Raw genomic sequence first — 19684 nt, 5'->3', positions numbered from 1 at the left:
GGGGGGACTGAGAGACACCAGTCAGTGTACAGATATCTCCCTGAGAGAGAGAGGGGGGGGACTGAGAGACACCAGTCAGTGTACAGATATCTCCCTGAGAGAGAGAGAGGGGACTGAGAGACACCAGTCAGTGTACAGATATCTCCCTGAGAGAGAGAGAGGACTGAGAGACACCAGTCAGTGTACAGATATCCCCCTGAGAGAGAGAGGGGACTGAGAGACACCAGTCAGTGTACAGATATCTCCCTGAGAGAGAAAGGGAACTGAGAGACACCAGTCAGTGTACGGATATCTCCCTGAGAGAGAGAGGGGACTGAGAGAAACCAGTCAGTGTACAGATATCTCCCTGAGAGAGAGAGAGGAGACTGAGAGACACCAGTCAGTGTACAGATATCTCCGTGAGAGAGAGAGAGGGGACTGAGGGACACCAGTCAGTGTACAGATATCTCCCTGAGAGAGAGAGGGGACGGAGAGACACCAGTCAGTGTACAGATATCTCCCTGAGAGAGACAGGGGGGACTGAGAGACACCAGTCAGTGTACAGATATCTCCCTGAGAGAGAGAGGGGGGACAGAGAGACACCAGTCAGTGTACAGATACCTCCCTGAGAGTGACAGGGGGGACTGAGGGACACCAGTCAGTGTACAGATATCCCCCTGAGAGAGAGAGGGGGGACTGAGAGACACCAGTCAGTGTACAGATATCTCCCTGAGAGAGAGAGAGGACTGAGAGACACTAGTCAGTGTACAGATATCACCCTGAGAGAGAGAGAGGGGACTGAGAGACACCAGTCAGTGTACAGATATCTCCGTGAGAGAGAGAGAGGGGACTGAGAGACACCAGTCAGTGTACAGATATCTCCCTGAGAGAGAGGGGGGGGACTGAGAGACACCAGTCAGTGTACAGATATCTCCCTGAGAGAGAGAGAGAGGGGGGACTGAGAGACACCAGTAAGTGTACAGATATCTCCCTGAGAGAGAGAGAGGACTGAGAGACACCAGTCAGTGTACAGATATCTCCCTGAGAGAGAGAGAGAGGGGGGACTGAGAGACACCAGTCAGAGTACAGATATCGCCCTGAGAGAGAGAGAGGGGACTGAGAGACACCAGTCAGTGTAAAGATATCTCCCTGAGAGAGAGAGAGAGGGGACTGAGAGACACCAGTCAGTGTACAGATATCTCCCTGAGAGAGAGAGAGGGGACTGAGAGACACCATTCAGTGTACAGATATCTCCCTGAGAGAGAGACAGGACTGAGAGACACCAGTCAGTGTACAGATATCTCCTTGAGAGAGAAAAGGAACTGAGAGACACCAGTCAGTGTACAGATATCTCCCTGAGAGAGAGAGAGGGGACTGAGAGACACCAGTCAGTGTACAGATATCTCCCTGAGAGAGAAAGGGAACTGAGAGACACCAGGCAGTGTACGCATATCTCCCTGAGAGAGAGAGGGGACTGAGAGAAACCAGTCAGTGTACAGATATCTCCCTGAGAGAGAGAGGGGGGACTGAGAGACACCAGTCAGTGTACAGATATCTCCCTGAGAGAGAGAGAGGGGACTGAGAGACACCAGTCAGTGTACACATATCTCCCTGAGAGAGAGAGGGGACTGATTGACACCAGTCAGTGTACAGATATCTCCCTGAGAGAGACAGGGGGGACTGAGAGACACCAGTCAGTGTACAGATATCTCCCTGAGAGAGAGAGGGGGGACAGAGAGACACCAGTCAGTGTACAGATATCTCCCTGAGAGAGACAGGGGGGACTGAGGGACACCAGTCAGTGTACAGATATCCCCCTGAGAGAGGGGACTGTGAGACACCAGTCAGTGTACAGATATCTCCCTGAGAGAGAGAGGGGACTGAGAGACACCAGTCAGTGTACAGATATCTCCCTGAGAGAGAGAGGGGGGACTGAGAGACACCAGTCAGTGTACAGATATCCCCCTGAGAGAGGGGGGGGACTGAGAGACACCAGTCAGTGTACAGATATCTCCCTGAGAGAGAGAGTGGGGACTGATATACACCAGTCAGTGTACAGATATCTCCCTGAGAGAGAGAGAGGACTGAGAGACACCAGTCAGTGTACAGATATCACCCTGAGAGAGAGAGAGGGGACTGAGAGACACCAGTCAGTGTGCAGATATCTCCGTGAGAGAGAGAGAGGGGACTGAGAGACACCAGTCAGTGTACAGATATCTCCCTGAGAGAGAGAGGGGACTGAGAGACACCAGTCAGTGTACTGGTATCTCCCTGAGAGAGACAGGGGGTACTGAGGGACACCAGTCAGTGTACAGATATCTCCCTGAGAGAGAGGGGGGGGGACTGAGAGACACCAGTCAGTGTACAGATATCTCCCTGAGAGAGAGAGGGGGGACTGAGAGACACCAGTCAGTGTACAGATATCTCCCTGAGAGAGAGAGAGGACTGAGAGACACCAGTCAGTGTACAGATATCACCCTGAGAGAGAGAGAGGGGACTGAGAGACACCAGTCAGTGTACAGATATCTCCCTGAGAGAGAGAGAGGGGACTGAGAGACACCAGTCAGTGTACAGATATCTCCCTGAGAGAGAGAGAGAGGGGGGACTGAGAGACACCAGTAAGTGTACAGATATCTCCCTGAGAGAGAGGGGACTGAGAGACACCAGTCAGTGTAAAGATATCTCCCTGAGAGAGAGAGAGAGGACTGAGAGACACCAGTCAGTGTACAGATATCTCCCTGAGAGAGAGAGAGGGGGGACTGAGAGACACCAGTCAGTGTACAGATATCTCCCTGAGAGAGAGAGAGGACTGAGAGACACCAGTCAGTGTACAGATATCACCCTGAGAGAGAGAGAGGGGACTGAGAGACACCAGTCAGTGTACAGATATCTCCCTGAGAGAGAGAGGGGGGACTGAGAGACACCAGTCAGTGTACAGATATCTCCCTGAGAGAGAGAGAGGACTGAGAGACACCAGTCAGTGTACAGATATCACCCTGAGAGAGAGAGAGGGGATTGAGAGACACCAGTCAGTGTACAGATATCTCCCTGAGAGAGAGAGAGGGGACTGAGAGACACCAGTCAGTGTACAGATATCTCCCTGAGGGAGAGAGAGGGGGGACTGAGAGACACCAGTCAGTGTACAGATATCTCCCTGAGAGAGAGAGAGGGGGGACTGAGAGACACCAGTCAGTGTACAGATATCTCCCTGAGAGAGAGGGGACTGAGAGACACCAGTCAGTGTAAAGATATCTCCCTGAGAGAGAGAGAGAGGACTGAGAGACACCAGTCAGTGTACAGATATCTCCCTGAGAGAGAGAGAGAGGGGACTGAGAGACACCAGTCAGTGTACAGATATCTCCCTGAGAGAGAGAGAGGGGACTGAGAGACACCAGTCAGTGTACAGATATCTCCCTGAGAGAGAGAGAGGGGACTGAGAGACACCAGTCAGTGTACAGATATCTCCCTGAGAGAGAGAGGGGGTACTGAGAGACCCCAGTCAGTGTACAGATATCTCCCTGAGAGAGAGAGAGGGGGGACTGAGAGACACCAGTCAGTGTACAGATATCTCCTTGAGAGAGAGAGGGGGTACTGAGAGACCCCAGTCAGTGTACAGATATCGCCCTGAGAGAGAGAGAGGGGACTGAGAGACACCAGTGAGTGTACAGATATCTCCCTGAGAGAGAGAGAGGGGACTGAGAGACACCAGTCAGTGTACAGATATCTCCCTGAGAGAGAGAGAGAGGGGGGACTGAGAGACACCAGTCAGTGTACAGATATCGCCCTGAGAGAGAGAGAGGGGACTGAGAGACACCAGTCAGTGTACAGATATCTCCCTGAGAGAGAGAGGACTGAGAGACACCAGTCAGTCTACAGATATCTCCCTGAGAGAGAGAGAGGGGACTGAGAGACACCAGTCAGTGGACAGATATCTCCCTGAGAGAGAGAGGACTGAGAGACACCAGTCAGTGTACAGATATCTCCCTGAGAGAGGGGGGGGACTGAGAGACACCAGTCAGTGTACAGATATCTCCCTGAGAGAGAGAGGGGGGACAGAGAGACACCAGTCAGTGTACAGATATCTCCCTGAGAGAGAGAGAGGACTGAGAGACACCAGTCAGTGTACAGATATCTCCCTGAGAGAGAGAGGGGACTGAGAGACACCAGTCAGTGTACAGATACCTCCCTGAGAGAGAGGGGGGACTGAGAGACACCAGTCAGTGTACAGATATCTCCCTGAGAGAGAGAAGGGGGGGGACTGAGAGACACCAGTCAGTGTCCAGATATCTCCCTGAGAGAGAGAGGGGACTGAGAGACACCAGTCAGTGTACAGATATCTCCCTGAGAGAGAGAGAGGGGACTGAGAGACACCAGTCAGTGTAAAGATATCTCCCTGAGAGAGAGAGAGAGGACTGAGAGACACTAGGCAGTGGACAGATATCTCCCTGAGTGAGAGGGGGGACTGAGAGACACCAGTCAGTGTACTGATATCTCCCTGAGAGAGAGAGGGGGGGAACTGAGAGACACCAGTCAGTGTACAGATATCTCCCTGAGAGAGAGAGAGGGGACTGAGAGACACCAGTCAGTGTACAGATATCTCCCTGAGAGAGAGAGAGGACTGAGAGACACCAGTCAGTGTACAGATATCCCCCTGAGAGAGAGAGGGGACTGAGAGACACCAGTCAGTGTACAGATATCTCCCTGAGAGAGAAAGGGAACTGAGAGACACCAGTCAGTGTACGGATATCTCCCTGAGAGAGAGAGGGGACTGAGAGAAACCAGTCAGTGTACAGATATCTCCCTGAGAGAGAGAGAGGAGACTGAGAGACACCAGTCAGTGTACAGATATCTCCGTGAGAGAGAGAGAGGGGACTGAGGGACACCAGTCAGTGTACAGATATCTCCCTGAGAGAGAGAGGGGACTGAGAGACACCAGTCAGTGTACAGATATCTCCCTGAGAGAGACAGGGGGGACTGAGAGACACCAGTCAGTGTAAAGATATCTCCCTGAGAGAGAGAGGGGGGACAGAGAGACACCAGTCAGTGTACAGATATCTCCCTGAGAGAGACAGGGGGGACTGAGGGACACCAGTCAGTGTACAGATATCCCCCTGAGAGAGGGGACTGTGAGACACCAGTCAGTGTACAGATATCTCCCTGAGAGAGAGGGGGGGGGACTGAGAGACACCAGTCAGTGTACAGATATCTCCCTGAGAGAGAGAGGGGGGACTGAGAGACACCAGTCAGTGTACAGATATCTCCCTGAGAGAGAGAGAGGACTGAGAGACACCAGTCAGTGTACAGATATCACCCTGAGAGAGAGAGGGGACTGAGAGACACCAGTCAGTGTACAGATATCTCCGTGAGAGAGAGAGAGAGGGGACTGAGAGACACCAGTCAGTGTACAGATATCTCCCTGAGAGAGAGGGGGGGGACTGAGAGACACCAGTCAGTGTACAGATATCTCCCTGAGAGAGAGAGAGAGGGGGGACTGAGAGACACCAGTCAGTGTACAGATATCTCCCTGAGAGAGAGAGAGGACTGAGAGACACCAGTCAGTGTACAGATATCACCCTGAGAGAGAGAGAGGGGACTGAGAGACACCAGTCAGTGTACAGATATCTCCCTGAGAGAGAGAGAGGGGACTGAGAGACACCAGTCAGTGTACAGATATCTCCCTGAGAGAGAGTGAGAGGGGGGACTGAGAGACACCAGTCAGTGTACAGATATCGCCCTGAGAGAGAGAGAGGGGACTGAGAGACACCAGTCAGTGTAAAGATATCTCCCTGAGAGAGAGAGAGGGGACTGAGAGACACCAGTCAGTGTACAGATATCTCCCTGAGAGAGAGAGAGGGGACTGAGAGACACCAGTCAGTGTACAGATATCTCCCTGAGAGAGAGACAGGACTGAGAGACACCAGTCAGTGTACAGATATCTCCTTGAGAGAGAAAAGGAACTGAGAGACACCAGTCAGTGTACAGATATCTCCCTGAGAGAGAGAGAGGGGACTGAGAGACACCAGTCAGTGTACAGATATCTCCCTGAGAGAGAGAGGACTGAGAGACACCAGTCAGTGTACAGATATCTCCCTGAGAGAGAGAGAGGGGACTGAGAGACACCAGTCAGTGTACAGATATCTCCCTGAGAGAGAGAGGACTGAGAGACACTAGTCAGTGTACAGATATCTCCCTGAGAGAGAGAGGGGACTGAGAGAAACCAGTCAGTGTACAGATATCTCCCTGAGAGAGAGAGAGGAGACTGAGAGACACCAGTCAGTGTACAGATATCTCCCTGAGAGAGGGGACTGAGAGACACCAGTCAGTGTACAGATATCTCCCTGAGAGAGGGGGGGGACTGAGAGACACCAGTCAGTGTACAGATATCTCCGTGAGAGAGAGAGGGGGGACAGAGAGACACCAGTCAGTGTACAGATATCTCCCTGAGAGAGAGAGTGGACTGAGAGACACCAGTCAGTGTACAGATATCTCCCTGAGAGAGAGGGGACTGAGAGACACCAGTCAGTGTACAGATATCTCCCTGAGAGAGAGAGAGGACTGAGAGACACCAGTCAGTGTACAGATATCTCCCTGAGAGAGAGGGGGGGGGGCTGAGAGACACCAGTCAGTGTACAGATATCTCCCTGAGAGAGAGAGAGGGGACTGAGAGACACCAGTCAGTGTACAGATATCTCCGTGAGAGAGAGAGGGGGGACAGAGAGACACCAGTCAGTGTACAGATATCTCCCTGAGAGAGACAGGGGGGACTGAGGGACACCAGTCAGTGTACAGATATCCCCCTGAGAGAGGGGACTGTGAGACACCAGTCAGTGTACAGATATCTCCCTGAGAGAGAGAGGGGACTGAGAGACACCAGTCAGTGTACAGATATCTCCCTGAGAGAGAGAGGGGGGACTGAGAGACACCAGTCAGTGTACAGATATCCCCCTGAGAGAGGGGGGGGACTGAGAGACACCAGTCAGTGTACAGATATCTCCCTGAGAGAGAGAGTGGGGACTGATATACACCAGTCAGTGTACAGATATCTCCCTGAGAGAGAGAGAGGACTGAGAGACACCAGTCAGTGTACAGATATCACCCTGAGAGAGAGAGAGGGGACTGAGAGACACCAGTCAGTGTGCAGATATCTCCGTGAGAGAGAGAGAGGGGACTGAGAGACACCAGTCAGTGTACAGATATCTCCCTGAGAGAGAGAGGGGACTGAGAGACACCAGTCAGTGTACTGGTATCTCCCTGAGAGAGACAGGGGGTACTGAGGGACCCCAGTCAGTGTACAGATATCTCCCTGAGAGAGAGAGGGGACTGAGAGACACCAGTCAGTGTACAGATATCTCCCTGAGAGAGAGAGAGGGGACTGAGAGACACCAGTCAGTGTACAGATATCTCCCTGAGAGAGAGAGGACTGAGAGACACCAGTCAGTGTACAGATATCTCCCTGAGAGAGAGAGGGGACTGAGAGAAACCAGTCAGTGTACAGATATCTCCCTGAGAGAGAGAGAGGAGACTGAGAGACACCAGTCAGTGTACAGATATCTCCCTGAGAGAGGGGACTGAGAGACACCAGTCAGTGTACAGATATCTCCCTGAGAGAGGGGGGGGACTGAGAGACACCAGTCAGTGTACAGATATCTCCCTGAGAGAGAGAGGGGGGACAGAGAGACACCAGTCAGTGTACAGATATCTCCCTGAGAGAGAGAGTGGACTGAGAGACACCAGTCAGTGTACAGATATCTCCCTGAGAGAGAGAGGGGACTGAGAGACACCAGTCAGTGTACAGATATCTCCCTGAGAGAGAGAGAGGACTGAGAGACACCAGTCAGTGTACAGATATCTCCCTGAGAGAGAGGGGGGGGGGGCTGAGAGACACCAGTCAGTGTACAGATATCTCCCTGAGAGAAAGGGGGGGAACTGAGAGACACCAGTCAGTGTACAGATATCTCCCTGAGAGAGAGAGGGGGGACTGAGAGACACCAGTCAGTGTACAGATATCTCCCTGAGAGAGAGCGGGGGGACTGAGAGACGCCAGTCAGTGTACAGATATCTCCCTGAGAGAGAGGGGGGACTGAGAGACACCAGTCAGTGTACAGATATCTCCCTGAGAGAGAGAGAGGGGACTGAGAGACACCAGTCAGTGTACAGATATCTCCCTGAGAGAGAGAGGGGACTGAGAGACACCAGTCAGTGTACAGATATCTCCCTGAGAGAGAGAGGGGGGACTGAGTGACACCAGTCAGTGTACAGATATCTCCCTGAGAGAGAGAGAGGACTGAGAGACACCAGTCAGTGTACAGATATCTCCCTGAGAGAGAGGGGGGACTGAGAGACACCAGTCAGTGTATACATATCTCCCTGAGAGAGAGAGAGGGGACTGAGAGACACCAGTCAGTGTACAGATATCTCCCTGAGAGAGAGGGGACGGAGAGACACCAGTCAGTGTACAGATATCTCCCTGAGAGAGAGGGGGGACTGAGAGACACCAGTCAGTGTACAGATATCTTCCTGAGAGAGAGAGGGGGACTGAGAGACACCAGTCAGTGTACAGATACCTCCCTGAGAGAGAGGGGGGACTGAGCGACACCAGTCAGTGTACAGATATCTCCCTGAGAGAGAGAGGGGGGGGACTGAGAGACACCAGTCAGTGTCCAGATATCTCCCTGAGAGAGAGAGAGAGGGGACTGAGAGACACCAGTCAGTGTACAGATATCTCCCTGAGAGAGAGGGGACTGAGAGACACCAGTCAGTGTAAAGATATCTCCCTGAGAGAGAGAGAGAGGACTGAGAGACACCAGTCAGTGGACAGATATCTCCCTGAGAGAGAGGGGGGACTGAGAGACACCAGTCAGTGTACAGATATCTCCCTGAGAGAGAGAGAGAGGGGACTGAGAGACACCAGTCAGTGTACAGATATCCCCCTGAGGGAGAGAGGGGACTGAGAGACACCAGTCAGTGTACAGATATCTCCCTGAGAGAGAAAGGGAACTGAGAGACACCAGGCAGTGTACGCATATCTCCCTGAGAGAGAGAGGGGACTGAGAGAAACCAGTCAGTGTACAGATATCTCCCTGAGAGAGAGAGGGGGGACTGAGAGACACCAGTCAGTGTACAGATATCTCCCTGAGAGAGAGAGAGGGGACTGAGAGACACCAGTCAGTGTACACATATCTCCCTGAGAGAGAGAGGGGACTGATTGACACCAGTCAGTGTACAGATATCTCCCTGAGAGAGACAGGGGGGACTGAGAGACACCAGTCAGTGTACAGATATCTCCCTGAGAGAGAGAGGGGGGACAGAGAGACACCAGTCAGTGTACAGATATCTCCCTGAGAGAGACAGGGGGGACTGAGGGACACCAGTCAGTGTACAGATATCCCCCTGAGAGAGGGGACTGTGAGACACCAGTCAGTGTACAGATATCTCCCTGAGAGAGAGAGGGGACTGAGAGACACCAGTCAGTGTACAGATATCTCCCTGAGAGAGAGAGGGGGGACTGAGAGACACCAGTCAGTGTACAGATATCCCCCTGAGAGAGGGGGGGGACTGAGAGACACCAGTCAGTGTACAGATATCTCCCTGAGAGAGAGAGTGGGGACTGATATACACCAGTCAGTGTACAGATATCTCCCTGAGAGAGAGAGAGGACTGAGAGACACCAGTCAGTGTACAGATATCACCCTGAGAGAGAGAGAGGGGACTGAGAGACACCAGTCAGTGTGCAGATATCTCCGTGAGAGAGAGAGAGGGGACTGAGAGACACCAGTCAGTGTACAGATATCTCCCTGAGAGAGAGAGGGGACTGAGAGACACCAGTCAGTGTACTGGTATCTCCCTGAGAGAGACAGGGGGTACTGAGGGACACCAGTCAGTGTACAGATATCTCCCTGAGAGAGAGGGGGGGGGACTGAGAGACACCAGTCAGTGTACAGATATCTCCCTGAGAGAGAGAGGGGGGACTGAGAGACACCAGTCAGTGTACAGATATCTCCCTGAGAGAGAGAGAGGACTGAGAGACACCAGTCAGTGTACAGATATCACCCTGAGAGAGAGAGAGGGGACTGAGAGACACCAGTCAGTGTACAGATATCTCCCTGAGAGAGAGAGAGGGGACTGAGAGACACCAGTCAGTGTACAGATATCTCCCTGAGAGAGAGAGAGAGGGGGGACTGAGAGACACCAGTAAGTGTACAGATATCTCCCTGAGAGAGAGGGGACTGAGAGACACCAGTCAGTGTAAAGATATCTCCCTGAGAGAGAGAGAGAGGACTGAGAGACACCAGTCAGTGTACAGATATCTCCCTGAGAGAGAGAGAGGGGGGACTGAGAGACACCAGTCAGTGTACAGATATCTCCCTGAGAGAGAGAGAGGACTGAGAGACACCAGTCAGTGTACAGATATCACCCTGAGAGAGAGAGAGGGGACTGAGAGACACCAGTCAGTGTACAGATATCTCCCTGAGAGAGAGAGGGGGGACTGAGAGACACCAGTCAGTGTACAGATATCTCCCTGAGAGAGAGAGAGGACTGAGAGACACCAGTCAGTGTACAGATATCACCCTGAGAGAGAGAGAGGGGATTGAGAGACACCAGTCAGTGTACAGATATCTCCCTGAGAGAGAGAGAGGGGACTGAGAGACACCAGTCAGTGTACAGATATCTCCCTGAGGGAGAGAGAGGGGGGACTGAGAGACACCAGTCAGTGTACAGATATCTCCCTGAGAGAGAGAGAGGGGGGACTGAGAGACACCAGTCAGTGTACAGATATCTCCCTGAGAGAGAGGGGACTGAGAGACACCAGTCAGTGTAAAGATATCTCCCTGAGAGAGAGAGAGAGGACTGAGAGACACCAGTCAGTGTACAGATATCTCCCTGAGAGAGAGAGAGAGGGGACTGAGAGACACCAGTCAGTGTACAGATATCTCCCTGAGAGAGAGAGAGGGGACTGAGAGACACCAGTCAGTGTACAGATATCTCCCTGAGAGAGAGAGAGGGGACTGAGAGACACCAGTCAGTGTACAGATATCTCCCTGAGAGAGAGAGGGGGTACTGAGAGACCCCAGTCAGTGTACAGATATCTCCCTGAGAGAGAGAGAGGGGGGACTGAGAGACACCAGTCAGTGTACAGATATCTCCTTGAGAGAGAGAGGGGGTACTGAGAGACCCCAGTCAGTGTACAGATATCGCCCTGAGTAGAGAGAGAGGGGACTGAGAGACACCAGTGAGTGTACAGATATCTCCCTGAGAGAGAGAGAGGGGACTGAGAGACACCAGTCAGTGTACAGATATCTCCCTGAGAGAGAGAGAGAGGGGGGACTGATAGACACCAGTCAGTGTACAGATATCGCCCTGAGAGAGAGAGAGGGGACTGAGAGACACCAGTCAGTGTACAGATATCTCCCTGAGAGAGAGAGGACTGAGAGACACCAGTCAGTCTACAGATATCTCCCTGAGAGAGAGAGAGGGGACTGAGAGACACCAGTCAGTGTACAGATATCTCCCTGAGAGAGAGAGGACTGAGAGACACCAGTCAGTGTACAGATATCTCCCTGAGAGAGGGGGGGGACTGAGAGACACCAGTCAGTGTACAGATATCTCCCTGAGAGAGAGAGGGGGGACAGAGAGACACCAGTCAGTGTACAGATATCTCCCTGAGAGAGAGAGAGGACTGAGAGACACCAGTCAGTGTACAGATATCTCCCTGAGAGAGAGAGGGGACTGAGAGACACCAGTCAGTGTACAGATACCTCCCTGAGAGAGAGGGGGGACTGAGAGACACCAGTCAGTGTACAGATATCTCCCTGAGAGAGAGAGAGGACTGAGAGACACCAGTCAGTGTACAGATATCACCCTGAGAGAGAGAGAGGGGGGGACTGAGAGACACCAGTCAGTGTCCAGATATCTCCCTGAGAGAGAGAAGGGGGGGGACTGAGAGACACCAGTCAGTGTCCAGATATCTCCCTGAGAGAGAGAGAGAGGGGACTGAGAGACACCAGTCAGTGTACAGATATCTCCCTGAGAGAGAGAGAGGGGACTGAGAGACACCAGTCAGTGTAAAGATATCTCCCTGAGAGAGAGAGAGAGGACTGAGAGACACTAGGCAGTGGACAGATATCTCCCTGAGTGAGAGGGGGGACTGAGAGACACCAGTCACTGTACTGATATCTCCCTGAGAGAGAGAGGGGGGGAACTGAGAGACACCAGTCAGTGTACAGATATCTCCCTGAGAGAGAGAGAGGGGACTGAGAGACACCAGTCAGTGTACAGATATCTCCCTGAGAGAGAGAGAGGACTGAGAGACACCAGTCAGTGTACAGATATCCCCCTGAGAGAGAGAGGGGACTGAGAGACACCAGTCAGTGTACAGATATCTCCCTGAGAGAGAAAGGGAACTGAGAGACACCAGTCAGTGTACGGATATCTCCCTGAGAGAGAGAGGGGACTGAGAGAAACCAGTCAGTGTACAGATATCTCCCTGAGAGAGAGAGAGGAGACTGAGAGACACCAGTCAGTGTACAGATATCTCCGTGAGAGAGAGAGAGGGGACTGAGGGACACCAGTCAGTGTACAGATATCTCCCTGAGAGAGAGAGGGGACTGAGAGACACCAGTCAGTGTACAGATATCTCCCTGAGAGAGACAGGGGGGACTGAGAGACACCAGTCAGTGTAAAGATATCTCCCTGAGAGAGAGAGGGGGGACAGAGAGACACCAGTCAGTGTACAGATATCTCCCTGAGAGAGACAGGGGGGACTGAGGGACACCAGTCAGTGTACAGATATCCCCCTGAGAGAGGGGACTGTGAGACACCAGTCAGTGTACAGATATCTCCCTGAGAGAGAGGGGGGGGGACTGAGAGACACCAGTCAGTGTACAGATATCTCCCTGAGAGAGAGAGGGGGGACTGAGAGACACCAGTCAGTGTACAGATATCTCCCTGAGAGAGAGAGAGGACTGAGAGACACCAGTCAGTGTACAGATATCACCCTGAGAGAGAGAGGGGACTGAGAGACACCAGTCAGTGTACAGATATCTACGTGAGAGAGAGAGAGAGGGGACTGAGAGACACCAGTCAGTGTACAGATATCTCCCTGAGAGAGAGGGGGGGGACTGAGAGACACCAGTCAGTGTACAGATATCTCCCTGAGAGAGAGAGAGAGGGGGGACTGAGAGACACCAGTCAGTGTACAGATATCTCCCTGAGAGAGAGAGAGGACTGAGAGACACCAGTCAGTGTACAGATATCACCCTGAGAGAGAGAGAGGGGACTGAGAGACACCAGTCAGTGTACAGATATCTCCCTGAGAGAGAGAGAGGGGACTGAGAGACACCAGTCAGTGTACAGATATCTCCCTGAGAGAGAGTGAGAGGGGGGACTGAGAGACACCAGTCAGTGTACAGATATCGCCCTGAGAGAGAGAGAGGGGACTGAGAGACACCAGTCAGTGTAAAGATATCTCCCTGAGAGAGAGAGAGGGGACTGAGAGACACCAGTCAGTGTACAGATATCTCCCTGAGAGAGAGAGAGGGGACTGAGAGACACCAGTCAGTGTACAGATATCTCCCTGAGAGAGAGACAGGACTGAGAGACACCAGTCAGTGTACAGATATCTCCTTGAGAGAGAAAAGGAACTGAGAGACACCAGTCAGTGTACAGATATCTCCCTGAGAGAGAGAGAGGGGACTGAGAGACACCAGTCAGTGTACAGATATCTCCCTGAGAGAGAGAGGACTGAGAGACACCAGTCAGTGTACAGATATCTCCCTGAGAGAGAGAGAGGGGACTGAGAGACACCAGTCAGTGTACAGATATCTCCCTGAGAGAGAGAGGACTGAGAGACACTAGTCAGTGTACAGATATCTCCCTGAGAGAGAGAGGGGACTGAGAGAAACCAGTCAGTGTACAGATATCTCCCTGAGAGAGAGAGAGGAGACTGAGAGACACCAGTCAGTGTACAGATATCTCCCTGAGAGAGGGGACTGAGAGACACCAGTCAGTGTACAGATATCTCCCTGAGAGAGGGGGGGGACTGAGAGACACCAGTCAGTGTACAGATATCTCCGTGAGAGAGAGAGGGGGGACAGAGAGACACCAGTCAGTGTACAGATATCTCCCTGAGAGAGAGAGTGGACTGAGAGACACCAGTCAGTGTACAGATATCTCCCTGAGAGAGAGAGGGGACTGAGAGACACCAGTCAGTGTACAGATATCTCCCTGAGAGAGAGAGAGGACTGAGAGACACCAGTCAGTGTACAGATATCTCCCTGAGAGAGAGGGGGGGGGGCTGAGAGACACCAGTCAGTGTACAGATATCTCCCTGAGAGAGAGAGAGGGGACTGAGAGACACCAGTCAGTGTACAGATATCTCCGTGAGAGAGAGAGGGGGGACAGAGAGACACCAGTCAGTGTACAGATATCTCCCTGAGAGAGAGAGTGGACTGAGAGACACCAGTCAGTGTACAGATATCTCCCTGAGAGAGTGGGGGGGAACTGAGAGACACCAGTCAGTGTACAGATATCTCCCTGAGAGAGAGAGGGGGGACTGAGAGACACCAGTCAGTGTACAGATATCTCCCTGAGAGAGAGAGGGGGGACTGAGAGACGCCAGTCAGTGTACAGATATCTCCCTGAGAGAGAGGGGGGACTGAGAGACACCAGTCAGTGTACAGATATCTCCCTGAGAGAGAGAGAGGGGACTGAGAGACACCAGTCAGTGTACAGATATCTCCCTGAGAGAGAGAGGGGACTGAGAGACACCAGCCAGTGTACAGATATCTCCCTGAGAGAGTGGGGGGGAACTGAGAGACACCAGTCAGTGTACAGATATCTCCCTGAGAGAGAGGGGGGACTGAGAGACACCAGTCAGTGTACAGATATCTCCGTGAGAGAGAGAGGGGGGACAGAGAGACACCAGTCAGTGTACAGATATCTCCCTGAGAGAGAGAGTGGACTGAGAGACACCAGTCAGTGTACAGATATCTCCCTGAGAGAGTGGGGGGGAACTGAGAGACAACAGTCAGTGTACAGATATCTCCCTGAGAGAGAGAGGGGGGACTGAGAGACACCAGTCAGTGTACAGATATCTCCCTGAGAGAGAGAGGGGGGACTGAGAGACGCCAGTCAGTGTACAGATATCTCCCTGAGAGAGAGGGGGGACTGAGAGACACCAGTCAGTGTACAGATATCTCCCTGAGAGAGAGAGAGGGGACTGAGAGACACCAGTCAGTGTACAGATATCTCCCTGAGAGAGAGAGAGGACTAAGAGACTCCAGTCAGTGTACAGATATCTCCCTGAGAGAGAGGGGGGACTGAGAGACACCAGTCAGTGTATAGATATCTCCCTGAGAGAGAGAGAGGGGACTGAGAGACACCAGTCAGTGTACAGATATCTCCCTGAGAGAGAGGGGACTGAGAGACACCAGTCAGTGTACAGATATCTCCCTGAGAGAGAGGGGGGACTGAGAGACACCAGTCAGTGTACAGATATCTTCCTGAGAGAGAGAGGGGGACTGAGAGACACCAGTCAGTGTACAAACACCTCCCTGAGAGAGAGGGGGGACTGAGAGACACCAGTCAGTGTACAGATATCTCCCTGAGAGAGAGGGGGGGGGGACTGAGAGACACCAGTCAGTGTACAGATATCTCCCTGAGAGAGAGGGGACTGAGAGACACCAGTCAGTGTAAAGATATCTCCCTGAGAGAGAGAGAGAGGACTGAGAGACACCAGTCAGTGGACAGATATCTCCCTGAGAGAGAGGGGGTACTGAGAGACATCAGTCAGTTAACAGATATCTCCCTGAGAGAGAGAGAGAGGGGACTGAGAGACACCAGTCAGTGTACAGATATCTCCCTGAGAGAGAAAGGGAACTGAGAGACACCAGTCAGTGTACGCATATCTCCCTGAGAGAGAGAGGGGACTGAGAGAAACCAGTCAGTGTACAGATATCTCCCTGAGAGAGAGAGAGGACTGAGGGACACCAGTCAGTGTACAGATATCTCCCTGAGAGAGAGGGGACTGAGAGACACCAGTCAGTGTACAGATATCTCCCTGAGAGAGAGAGGGGACTGAGAGACACCAGTCAGTGTACTAATATCTCCCTGAGAGAGAGAGGGGACTGAGAGACACCAGTCAGTGTACAGATATCTCCCTGAGAGAGAGAGAGGGGACTGAGAGACACCAGTCAGTGTACAGATATCTCCCTGAGAGAGAGAGAGGGGACTGAGAGACACCAGTCAGTGTACACATATCTCCCTGAGAGAGAGAGGGGACTGATTGACACCAGTCAGTGTACAGATATCTCCCTGAGAGAGACAGGGGGAACTGAGAGACACCAGTCAGTGTACAGATATCTCCCTGAGAGAGAGAGGGGGGACAGAGAGACACCAGTCAGTGTACAGATATCTCCCTGAGAGAGACAGGGGGGACTGAGGGACACCAGTCAGTGTACAGATATCCCCCTGAGAGAGGGGACTGTGAGACACCAGTCAGTGTACAGATATCTCCCTGAGAGAGAGGGGGGAGACTGAGAGACACCAGTCAGTGTACAGACATCTCCCTGAGAGAGAGAGGGGGGACTGAGAGACACCAGTCAGTGTACAGATATCTCCCTGAGAGAGAGAGAGGACTGAGAGACACCAGTCAGTGTACAGATATCACCCTGAGAGAGAGAGAGGGGACTGAGAGACACCAGTCAGTGTGCAGATATCTCCGTGAGAGAGAGAGAGGGGACTGAGAGAAACCAGTCAGTGTACAGATATCTCCCTGAGAGAGAGAGGGGAGTGAGAGACAACAGTCAGTGTACAGATATCTCCCTGAGAGAGAGGGGGGGGGACTGAGAGACACCAGTTAGTGTACAGATATCTCCCTGAGAGAGAGAGGGGGGACTGAGAGACACCAGTCAGTGTACAGATATCTCCCTGAGAGAGAGAGAGGACTGAGAGACACCAGTCAGTGTACAGATATCACCCTGAGAGAGAGAGAGGGGACTGAGAGACACCAGTCAGTGTACAGATATCTCCCTGAGAGAGAGAGAGGGGACTGAGAGGCACCAGTCAGTGTACAGATATCTCCCTGAGAGAGAGAGAGGGGACTGAGAGACACCAGTCAGTGTACAGATATCTCCCTGAGAGAGAGAGAGAGGGGGGACTGAGAGACACCAGTAAGTGTACAGATATCTCCCTGAGAGAGAGGGGACTGAGAGACACCAGTCAGTGTAAAGATATCTCCCTGAGAGAGAGAGAGAGGACTGAGAGACACCAGTCAGTGTACAGATATCTCCCTGAGAGAGAGAGAGAGGGGACTGAGAGACACCAGTCAGTGTACAGATATCTCCCTGAGAGAGAGAGGGGGGACTGAGAGACACCAGTCAGTGTACAGATATCTCCCTGAGAGAGAGAGAGGGGACTGAGAGACACCAGTCAGTGTACAGATATCTCCCTGAGAGAGAGAGAGGGGACTGAGAGACACCAGTCAGTGTACAGATATCTCCCTGAGAGAGAGAGAGAGGGGGGACTGAGAGACACCAGTAAGTGTACAGATATCTCCCTGAGAGAGAGGGGACTGAGAGACACCAGTCAGTGTAAAGATAACTCCCTGAGAGAGAGAGAGAGGACTGAGAGACACCAGTCAGTGTACAGATATCTCCCTGAGAGAGAGAGAGAGGGGACTGAGAGACACCAGTCAGTGTACAGATATCTCCCTGAGAGAGAGAGAGGGGACTGAGAGACACCAGTCAGTGTACAGATATCTCCCTGAGAGAGAGAGAGGGGACTGAGAGACACCAGTCAGTGTACAGATATCTCCCTGAGAGAGAGAGGGGGTACTGAGAGACCCCAGTCAGTGTACAGATATCTCCCTGAGAGAGAGAGAGGGGGGAATGAGAGACACCAGTCAGTGTACAGATATCTCCCTGAGAGAGAGAGGGGGGACTGAGAGACACCAGTCAGTGTACAGATATCTCCCTGAGAGAGAGAGAGAGGGGGGACTGAGAGACACCAGTCAGTGTACAGATATCGCCCTGAGAGAGAGAGAGGGGACTGAGAGACACCAGTCAGTGTAAAGATATCTCCCTGAGAGAGAGAGAGGGGACTGTGAGACACCAGTCAGTGTACAGATATCTCCCTGAGAGAGAGAGAGGGGACTGAGAGACACCAGCCAGTGTACAGATATCTCCCTGAGAGAGAGAGGACTGAGAGACACCAGTCAGTGTACAGATATCTCCTTGAGAGAGAAAGGGAACTGAGAGACACCAGTCAGTGTACAGATATCTCCCTGAGAGAGAGAGAGGGGACTGAGAGACACCAGTCAGTGTACAGATATCTCCCTGAGAGAGAGAGAGGGGACTGAGAGACACCAGTCAGTGTACAGATATCTCCCTGAGAGAGAGAGGACTGAGAGACACCAGTCAGTGTACAGATATCTCCCTGAGAGAGAGAGAGGGGACTGAGAGACACCAGTCAGTGTACAGATATCTCCCTGAGAGAGAGAGGACTGAGAGACACTAGTCAGTGTACAGATATCTCCCTGAGAGAGAGAGGGGACTGAGAGAAACCAGTCAGTGTACAGATATCTCCCTGAGAGAGAGAGAGGAGACTGAGAGACACCAGTCAGTGTACAGATATCTCCCTGAGAGAGGGGACTGAGAGACACCAGTCAGTGTACAGATATCTCCCTGAGAGAGAGAGGGGGGACAGAGAGACACCAGTCAGTGTACAGATATCGCCCTGAGAGAGAGAGGGGACTGAGAGACACCAGTCAGTGTACAGATATCTCCCTGAGAGAGAGAGAGGACTGAGAGACACCAGTCAGTGTACAGATATCTCCCTGAGAGAGAGGGGGGGGCTGAGAGACACCAGTCAATGTACAGATATCTCCCTGAGAGAGAGGGGGGGAACTGAGAGACACCAGTCAGTGTACAGATATCTCCCTGAGAGAGAGCGGGGGGACTGAGAGACGCCAGTCAGTGTACAGATATCTCCCTGAGAGAGAGAGGGGGGACTGAGAGACACCAGTCAATGTACAGATATCTCCCTGAGAGAGAGAGGGGGGACTGAGAGACACCAGCCAGTGTACAGATATCTCCCTGAGAGAGAGCGGGGGGACTGAGAGACGCCAGTCAGTGTACAGATATCTCCCTGAGAGAGAGGGGGGACTGAGAGACACCAGTCAGTGTACAGATATCTCCCTGAGAGAGAGAGAGGGGACTGAGAGACACCAGTCAGTGTACAGATATCTCCCTGAGAGAGAGAGGGGACTGAGAGACACCAGTCAGTGTACAGATATCTCCCTGAGAGAGAGAGGGGGGACTGAGTGACACCAGTCAGTGTACAGATATCTCCCTGTGAGAGAGAGGGGACTGAGAGACACCAGTCAGTGTATAGATATCTCCGTGAGAGAGAGAGAGGGGACTGATTGACACCAGTCAGTGTACAGATATCTCCCTGAGAGAGAGAGAGGACTGAGAGACACCAGTCAGTGTACAGATATCTCCCTGAGAGAGAGGGGGGGGACTGAGAGACACCAGTCAATGTACAGATATCTCCCTGAGAGAGAGGGGGGGAACTGAGAGACACCAGTCAGTGTACAGATATCTCCCTGAGAGAGAGAGGGTGGACTGAGAGACACCAGTCAGTGTACAGATATCTCCCTGAGAGAGAGCGGGGGGACTGAGAGACGCCAGTCAGTGTACAGATATCT

The 19684-nt window shown here is 52.4% G+C and overlaps 1 protein-coding gene across 1 annotated transcript in view; it reads right to left on the bottom strand.

Annotated features, from left to right (window-relative positions):
- LOC140453866 (uncharacterized) overlaps positions 1-19684 on the bottom strand; it is a 109191-nt gene that overhangs the window by 71722 nt on the left and 17785 nt on the right. The window lies entirely within an intron of this gene.

The sequence above is a fragment of the Chiloscyllium punctatum genome, chromosome 28, assembly GCF_047496795.1.
Source record: "Chiloscyllium punctatum isolate Juve2018m chromosome 28, sChiPun1.3, whole genome shotgun sequence".
NCBI classification, from domain to species: Eukaryota; Metazoa; Chordata; class Chondrichthyes; order Orectolobiformes; family Hemiscylliidae; genus Chiloscyllium; species Chiloscyllium punctatum.
This window is presented reverse-complemented; position numbering and strand designations above follow the sequence as displayed.